The sequence below is a fragment of the Corvus moneduloides genome, chromosome 3 (genome assembly GCF_009650955.1).
Source record: "Corvus moneduloides isolate bCorMon1 chromosome 3, bCorMon1.pri, whole genome shotgun sequence".
Taxonomy (NCBI): domain Eukaryota; kingdom Metazoa; phylum Chordata; class Aves; order Passeriformes; family Corvidae; genus Corvus; species Corvus moneduloides.
In genome coordinates, this window is record NC_045478.1 from 57,533,762 (window position 1) to 57,543,883 (window position 10,122).

Here is a 10,122-nt window from a genome sequence, read left to right on the forward strand (position 1 = left end):
GTATGTCAGAGCTCCCTGGGCTTGCAGAAATGTATCAGTGGTTCTCCTTGATGGGCCTGGGATTAGCCCACCACGGTACTGTTTGAGGTCCCCCTCTGACATTGTCTCTCACTGCCCTCCCTCAGGGGTGTGCAGACAGGCTGTTACCACATCATCTAACAGCTGCCAAGCCTGGTCTTCCACCATTTAAAAAAGCTGAAATCTATCTGACAGGATATTACAGGTGATTTTGGAATGGTTGAGCAGTTAACGGGATTATCTGTTGTATAATTGATTCAACTATGAATTGTATATATTACATGAAATCTTAGCAAGTAGCCACCCACTATGTGTACATTGGTAACACACAAGTGCTGTGGATGCTCCTGGGCCAAGAGGCATGGCATGAGTGGCGTGCTCTCACTCCATTGGACAGGCTGGCTGCCCACAAGCCATATGGGAAGCATGACCAAGGCCTGTGCCATCAACCCTGGCTGTGCTAGCCAGCATGGACAAGAGCCTTTCCTGTTACCATTTAATTCAATGTGCCATCCCATTTCTATGCCCAGGAATGTTCCCAGTCACTGTTTTAATTTACTGGGGCAGATGTAACTGTAGAGCCTCGACAAGATGACCTGTCACATTTTTGTTCATTGTAGGAAGGTGTCACCAGCACAGCAATATGTGGCACTAATTAATGATCTCTTCTTGGTGCTCTTAGGAGAGATACTGGGATTGATTGAGAGTGGAAACTGAACTCCTTTTTCATTTGCAGAAGTGTACCTTCTGATTGAAGAGCTGATTCCAGCATGGGCAAGGTAGCAGAAAGAAATTTGCACTGCCAATAGCTATCATAAACCTGTTAATATACAGCTGGGGGATTGCTAGGGAAGGACTATTGGGACACTTCCATATTCACACATTTCCCTTTGCTCTCTGAAGATGGAGTTTAAGTAAACCTGCCTCAGTGCTTTTGCACTGGGTTCGTAGGGTTATGCAGTAAATTATTCTGCATGTATTTTGTCCCACTCATGGAGAATGCTTTTTCTATTTATCTGTATCTGGGGAAAGTGGTTGTTTTAGAACGAGCAAGTTTGTGAGCAAGAGATGTCTGTATAGAGGAGTCAGGATAAATGATGTATTTTCTTATTAGATTGAAAAGTGCCACAAATTCATGATTTTTGTTATTTGCCATCTTTAGTTCGAACTCATCCTTCTAATATGAGAAAATAAAGGAATTCTAAAACTGATCTGATGTGGAATAAACCACATCCAGGGTGAATTTCCATCTGCAGAATTTTCTCATTTATCTTGATTTTTCTGCAGTCATATTTACACTGCATTTGCCCAGAAAATAAAAACATGTGCTCTTGAAACAGTTGCGTTACTCACACGCTTGAGTTCAGCAGGTTTTAAAATGAGAGTAAAGAGGTTGCTGGGGCATTGTCTCATTCTAGAGAGAAATTTCTTCCATTTACAAGTAAAAAGATACTTTTCCCAACCTTTTACTCCAAAAGCAATTTTGAATCTTCAGGTCAAGCACTGAAAATACAACAGACAGCTTCCACTCTCAGTTACACCTGTTGAACTTCATTATCTTCTGTTCTGCCCTAATTACATATAGACAAACTCATTCACTTGACCTTGTTGACCCTGCCATTAGAACTTTAATTAACTCTTGTGACCAGGATTCATGGCCCAGAACAGAATGCAAGTCACTTTATCACAGCTAGGCTGGTAAATGGGGCTAAAATATATATTCAATGAATTGAACATTTGTCTGTGATCACTGAAGAGGAGATTGAGTACAGATGCATTCAGTAACTCAATGAAACATCCATGTATATTTATATTTTTGACTACTACAGTGTAAGCAGACGTATTATTAAGCTCTGAAACATGATAAATGTTGTCATCTAAAGAATTTTTACTCAATTTTAGTGCTTCTCTGACATTAAATCCAGCTGATATTTGTCAGAAAACAAACAAACAAAACTGCATTTATGACATCTCCAAAATGCATGTCAACAGCTCTTTAGTACAACTCCAGTTTAATAGAATTCATTATTAAATGGTTTTCTGCGTGATAATAGCTAATGACATCCTAATATGAATTTCAGCAGCCTAAAATCTTCCCTAAATCAAATTTTTCACTTCACGTTGCTCAAGTTTCTAGCGCTTGGGGGATTACCCTGCCAATTCAGGATACTCTAAAACTGGAGGACCTGTGTTCATAGCTGACCTTTTGTCACTCTTTGGTTCCTGTCACTCACTAAGGCTAGGTGCTGTTAGCTATTGGCATGTCTTCTAGACTGGCTGACATGAGTTAGTTCTTAAGTATTTAATCTCCATCATTATGGAATTGGCTCTCAGTAGAAATTAGACATGCAGGACTCATATCTTTTTACTATCTTAAAATCAGGTCTAGGAACATTGTATTCTGATGCTGGTTTGAACGTTTTTTTAAAGTTTCTTATTAAATTTATGGAAATCTTTGTGCAGAAGGAAGGGCGGAAGTCTTTGCCACTTTGAGCTTGATGTAATTATAAAAGGATAAGAGCATTTTTCTATGTCAGGTACATTTCCTGTGTCACAATATATATGGTATTTATAGTCAAGGAATAGTATAGTAACAAAGACCATTTAGGTACTACAAGCAGATAAATGTCCAGTCACTTTTAAGAACAACTGAATTCACATTAAAAGTAGGGAAAATAAACCCACTCTGATAAATGCATAAGTACTACCAGGCCACCCACCACCAAAAAGTGCATCTCTTTTGCATTTCCTGAGCAGATTCTGGTAGCTACTTTGGGTTCGGAGCTATGGCATTTGATCTCTAGCTGTGACTAGTCTTTCTATTAGTAACTCATAACCTTAATACAAACAATCTGACTTGGCCATGTCATTGCTTTTCCCACATAAGCAGCTGCAGTTCCAGTCACTGGGACGACTCAGGTAGGGCCAGTTTGACTATGTGAATATTTTCAGTAACAGCATTTCTTTTAATCCCAGGGAGAGACTGACAGGAGCAGCAGATGGGTGAATTAGAAGGTGTCTAATCATCAGTATGTTGTTCCATCTTCTTTTATGTAAAATGCTACAGGTGATCTATATCCAGTCATGCTGTGCAGGAAGTATTAACACAATTGGAAATGTTTACGTTAGACAGCTGAGTCAGGACATTTTTCCTGTCTGAATGCACAATTCTGGGTACACATGCAGTTACCCTTTGAGGCTTCAAAATAGTTTTTACCTGACAATGTGTTTTCATCCACCTCAGTTGATTTAACACATCCCGCTATTCAAAAAATCACATACTGGTTTAAATTGCTGTCTGTGTTCAAAATAGTTGCCACTAGATGGCAAACTGATTGTGTGCAGCCTTCCACACAAAGGGAACGTCTCTGCTGTGTGCTAGGTGACCAGGTGAACGTATTGCATCAAATATATCCTGCCCTGATTCCATTGAAACCAGTGGAATTACACCAGAGAAACAGATGACTCTTTAACCTTAGGTACTGAAAGCGCCTACAGTAAGTAAATATCATATTTGTTTCTGTTTGCTTGTTTAAATCAAGTCTGTTGTACTAAGCCTTTTAACTTCACATCACACAGGAAAAATGCCAGAGTTCAGGCCCATCATTCAGTTTTAGGTACCAGGTATGTTCCATGGGATTCAAGAGATAGTGAGTGGTACATGCCAACAGAGACAAAAGAGACTTGAAAATCTAAATCCCTTTTCTTGTGTGCCCAGTTATACAGGACCCCTGTGAATGCTCACATTTTACAGTGCCCAATCCTTCATGTGCCACAAATCTCTGATTTGGAGAGTTTTGCATCCATCAGTTCACACAGAGCCTCAGCTAGGGGCAAGACCTCTTATGATATTATCCTTTCCTTTTCCCTCATAATTTTGCAATAGTGGATGGCTTTTCTAAGCAGCTGCTGCACATTTCCATACACAAGTGCTATTTGTGGTCACTTATAAAAACTCATTAGCACATTAACATACTCAAGATCTTGTTTTTATCCATTTCACACCAGTGACACTTCAGTGTTGCTATCATAATGCAAGGAAATATTTAGTGATCTTATGTTAGAAACAATTGGCATAGGCCTTGTGTCTGTTAGTATACTTCTCTATTGTTCATTGCTCTGACACCAACTGTCAGAGACAGAGATCCCTTTTAAAAGCAGGAGTTAGACAAAAATTGCTTGCTTATTTTACTTTCCTACATTTCAGATGTATATAAATAAATGTATATCTAAATGTTATGTTCTTGCAGTGCCATTAACTGATGTTGGTATTGTTCCTTGATAAGTTTTTATTTGAAAACTGAGTTTTCATACACGTTTTTTTTTGTGGATTAGCTTGTTTGAGATTTAACAGTTCTTAAGGACAAAGGACCAGCAGTGGTACTGTCATTTTCTTATGGAAATAGCCTGGCAATTCTGACTTGGGACTTTTTTTAAACAGTAGTTTAGCTTACTGGTCCTATGATATCAAAAATAAAATTTGGGTTCTGATTTAGTTTCTATTGGTGTGGCAAATTGACAGTTTTAAAAAATGTGCAGAGAGTTTAGGACACGTCAGAACCTCAAGCAAAATTAATTCTAAAAAGATTTGCTTTAATCTGGTTCCTGAGAAAAAGTGTAGTAGGTCCACTGGGCTGACTGAATAGGTGTGCAGTTCCCCCTGGTTTTCCTAAATCTGTGTCCAGTGAAGTGATGTTTATTGCCACCCTCCACAGGCCTCAGGGATATTGTAGGCATCACCCTAAGCATGCCTGTTAAATTTCAACTGTGCAGTAAAGCAATCGTTGCAATGGGATCTCATGCATAGGGCCATTAGTTATTCACCAGAAAGAATCAGCACAGCATTTTTCTGCCTCATGAAAAATTAGCAACGTGTAAGCAAGTTATCCCAAGCTTCTTGATAGTCCTCTGAAATACCAGAGATCAACCACACCTGGACATGGGATGTCTGGAAGAACAAATTCATACTTTAAGGCTGTGTGGGGGATCTCTACTTTTCTTGTCCTGCTTAATGTGTCCTCCTTATATATGCAGATTTTACCAGACGTGGAGGTGGAAACAAATAACCACCACACTAAATTTGCCAAGTGCTGCAAAGGACTGTTTCTTCCTCTCTTGCATAGAGTGTGGTTCATCTTCTGAGATTACATCACCTATTGGGCTGTCAGCTCTTGCAGCAGCCTTGGGCACAAGTGTTACCTTCCATGTCCTGTTTTCTGACTGTGGCTAACAAATCTCTTATTCTTTTGGGCACTGAAACCTTATTCATCTAACTTAATAGTTTAAATTTGAACATAATGCAGTAACAGGTCTGGTTTAAACCTAACTGTATCCTACAGGAGGTAAAACTACAGGGTCTAATGGCTCCTTCTGGCTGTAGGCTGTGAAAACAAAAGATCATACCTGCTGCAACTTGCAGTGTCACCTTATTGCAATGCCAAAAATAATGTTTTCAAATTTTTTAGCCAAAATGCCAGACCATTGACCTGAATACACAGTAATGAATTTTTCCCTTGCAAATGAACTACTCTTGAAAATTTAGCCCCTTTATAGGCTTTTGTTTCACGTAGAAGGTAAGGGAATCCAGTTCTTATATTAAATCATCTTTCTTATGGTTTGAAGGAGCTATTTTAAATAAGACTAAATGAATGTTCAAAAATCTATTTAGTGCCTCAGATTTTTTTTAATTTCATGAACTTGTTTCCAGTACCAGATACTGTCTTGCTCAAAGGAAAATTGCTTAGAGAAAACTGCAATATTTTAGATCTATAATCCAAATGCAGTGGCATTCTCACATCCTAGAAGGCTGAAGTCATTTTTCTGTAACAGACTGTTAACTTTTCCGATGAAAAAGGAATTTTTTTTTTTGAGATTGTAAGCATACATCCTCATACATGTTTATAATTTTTAAAAAATTCTTTATTTTTGAGTGACCTTTTTAGAAGGGAATGAATTGTATCTGTTATGCTAACAGTTGTATTAAAAAACTGAGCAGGGTCTCAGGAGTTTTCTTATTTCTCATTTAAACTTTCTCTGTGGAATTTAGGAGGCCTTTGCTTTCCTCTGCATCTGCCATCAGTCCACAGTTATGTGGGAGAATAATATTTCCTGTCATATAAAGTTCTTTGGATGTTTGGGTCAGGGGAAGGTGATATGAGACCTGTTAATGCAAGGTGCTACATGGTATATATGTTCACAATGGGGAAAAAAAAAAGGAAAAAAATTAGATAGGCTTAGCAAATGACAGGTTCTAGCTTAAGTTTCCACCATTTAATACTCTGAGTGAGCATTAAATTTAAATTCTTCTCTGCTATCTGCAGTTCTGATGCAGTTAGTGAATTTCTTTTTGGTTTTTTGTTTTTGTTTTGGGGGTTTTTTGGTGTGTTTTTGTTTGGGTTTTTTTGTTTGTTTGTTTGTTTGTTTTCTAATTGCAGCATCGTGAGCTGTAAACATAACTCCAGGATTAGGGGTGCCCTGAGTTTGATTTCAGCTGAACCAGGCACACTTATGATTTCACTCATGTAACCCTTTGCCTTCAGTCCTCTAGCCTGAGAATTTTCACTGCAAACTGTTGTGCTGTTAGGCACTCATCTGGATGTGTAATACCTGAGTCACTAAAAGATATAAAAGGCTCTTCTGAGTTTCATCCTCCCATGCTACTACAAAAAATATTCCTCTTCTAACCCACGTTTTTGGCTCTGTATCTTCCTACATTAGCTGTCATTTAAGGAACACTTCGGTATGAAAGAATCACAGTCTGTGATTCCTGCGTTTGAAAATAAAATGAATACAATGCTTCAAACTATTGTTCCATTGAAATTAATTTGTCTACATGATATTCTACTGTAACTCCAAACTGTACTTTTTCTGTCCAAAAGTGGAGGTTCTATTTTACTTACAAAGATTAACCACATAAGTTTTTATTCAGTAAATCCAAGCTACAGTGACTTTCTCATTCCAAAACTGTTTCTTTTTTTCTCCTTATGTATTTAATTCAAGGGCACAGTTGACCCTTTGCATGAGATGAATCACAAGCTAATCAAAAAAGTGCCAAAAGCCCTGTAGGACTGAACTAAATGTTCAAGTTGAAGCAAACAAATCCATGTAGTTTTGCATAAATAAGAGAGTTGTTTATTGAAATATTCAACTAACTTGAAATATCTTGGAATACACAAATTAAGTTATGTTTCTCTATTTGGAGGATTATCTGGACCTGAAGAACAGTTTGAGGTGAGAAGCATTAACTGCCATAGAATGGGAAAGCCAAAATTTAAAGTCAAAACTATTCTGTAATATCCAATGCCCAGAGTGTCAAGGACCCAACTTCTCAATCCACTGTGTCTGAACCATTATTCCAGCAGAATTCAATTGAGACTGGCCAACACTATTTCCGACTAGATCTCAGATCTTTGGGTGGCTCTCTGAAAATGAGAAATTAGTGACTGTCTGGAAATTGCTTGTTTAGTATTAGATGAGGACTGTCAGAGGCAAAGAAAGAACCTAATTTTCAGCATCTCCATGCAGGTGGCTTTCCTTCTAGCAATCCACTGCTTAATGCATTTCACACCTTCTGACTGCCAGAGTCAATGAAGCAGGAGCTTTGTAACCTTCAATATATAACCCTGTGGAAACCCAGAGGAGATTTCCTATAATGGGGTTCCCTGAGTAAGGCTAGGTTTCTGTAGAAGAAATAGTCTATCATCATGCCATAATAGTGTATCATTATGCCTGTGCCCAAGGGTTCAAATTAAAGTTTCAAAAGCAGTGTCAATGCCCACATTTCCTATGTGTTAAAAGTTTACATTTAGCCTTGCATTGCAGCTTTGAAATGTTGGTTTAATGTTTTGTTTGAATCTTATTCTTTATGCCTTTTACCATCCTGTCTTCTTACCTACCCAATTAGTTCAGCTTAACCACTGACCAACTTCCAAACCACAAGTTAGACCTCTTGCACTATTTAATCCCTGGTAGAACTGGCGTTAATTTTTGACCCCTTCCCTTGAAATCTTCATCTAATTCTCTTCACATATTTGTCCTGGCCCTTTGTCCAGCTAACCTCATTTTTCCTCCTTTGTGCACCACAGTTGTCTGCCATCCTCTAAACCTCATCTTCCACACAAGTTCACAGTCCCAGTCTCCTGCATATACACTTGGCAATTCATTGTCCCACCCTCTTGCTCACAATACTCCTTCCATTTCTTTCTCCATGTATGTAATCACTAACTCCTAAATTTCACTTTTGTCTACACTGCATTCAAATTAATTTGTTTTCTCTGCTGTACCCTATCAACAGAGAGGTCCCTGAGAGGCACACATTTTTGTGGAGCTTGGCTGTAATCACAGGAAGAATTAAGTCCCTGCAGCCTTGAGTAGGTCCATGGCAGACAGACTTATCAGAATTTTCAGCTAAATACCTAGCTAGTATTTTCTGAACACTTGCATAAAGAAATTTTTAAAATGTGAGTAGATTTTAAGAGGAGTAGCATGAATAATTCTCTAGCATAAAGCCCTCTATTCCTGTCAGATTTAATATTTTTACCTCAATAACTGGATGGAGTAAAACTTTTAATGTAAAAACCCACAACATTTTCAACATGGGCAACATAACACATGTTTTGTCCTCATAAAGTCTTACATTATTTTATCTGTAAATTGAGAAACAAACAAGAAAATAATAAAGCTAAGGAAAAGCACCTGGTAAGAAATTTTTCAGTCCAAAACTCATTTGACAAAGTAACTCTAAGAGCTGTTTTGAAGTGAAAAATGTTGGGACATCTTCACTACAGACTGTGCTATCTGATCCAGTAACACTATATATAGTTATAAGCATAGTGTAATAATTTTCTCCAGTGGAATAACTTCCAAGGTGCCAAACCTCAAAGCAACTTCAAGGTTTTGTGTTTAAAACGATGAATAATATTAAAACAAAAATGTTTGCATAAAAAGTGCCTTCCAAATACTTTTTACCATCTTCACAGAATTACTCAAATCTAAGGCCCACCTTTCCAGCAGTTTGCAAAAATTAGTGTTTATGCTATATAAGAAAACTGTTACATATTCTGATATATGTAATATTTATATGCATAAAAATTATAAGGTCATACTCCTATCTGTTTTAATTTAGCCTGCTCCTCACTCCCCTGGATCCAGGTTTTTTAGTATCTATTTCAGACAGGTAAAAGTGGACTTCTTTTTCACTCAGCTTCTATTCATAGGAATGAAAAATTATCATATTGAAAAAGCAAAAAGTTTTCTTACCTTGAAAATCAGAACTGCTGGTTTTTAAACTACTTGACAAGACTCAGTATGACTTTTATTTTTTGCCTCAAGATATCTGAATGATACAATCAAAATTTTCAACGAATCTAATGACTTGCCATCCAGTTACCACAAAATGTCCTGTGTAGTTCCTTTGATGTATTTTCCTATGGCAGCAGTGAAGAGCTGGCTGGAAGAGCTCACCACTCAGACTCTGCCGAGTCCAAGAGCACCAATAGTTCCTGCACTGGATTTTGGGTATTAAGACTTCACTCTTTTTTCTTGCTTGTAAAAGACCAGGTGATTCATATCATATCCTCACAGTCAAGGCAGCATGTGTTTGGACTGCCAGAGGGGCATGGGAGATGTTTGGTTTTGTCTGGAAACAGTGATTCCTGCCAACTAGTTTATCAAGAACTTTCTTCTTTGTGATGCTGCTTGCTGGGAATAACTACTTAGCAGACGAACTGCAGGCAAAAGCTGGGCTCAGAAGTAAAAAAGGGAAATCTTAGAACAAGCTACTTATTTACCCATGCCCAATGAGCTACTTGTGGCCCATAGAGGCTTTTATATATGGCTGACAAATTTTAAATTTGCTGTGGGTCTACAGGATCTCTTCAGTTATGTGTGATTGGAGTGACTGGGGTGGATGAGTGGGGATGGGAGCATTACTGGAGCTGGGAAAATCTCCCAGCTGTGCATTCCAGACCTGGGTGAAATTCAGCTGCTCTCTCACAAGCTTCACAGTTGTGCAGTCTCTGCAAGTTGCCTGGGCTGATATTATGCTGCATGACACTGGGTGAGCTTTGAGGGATGACCAACAAAGGAACATTTGAGCTGACATGG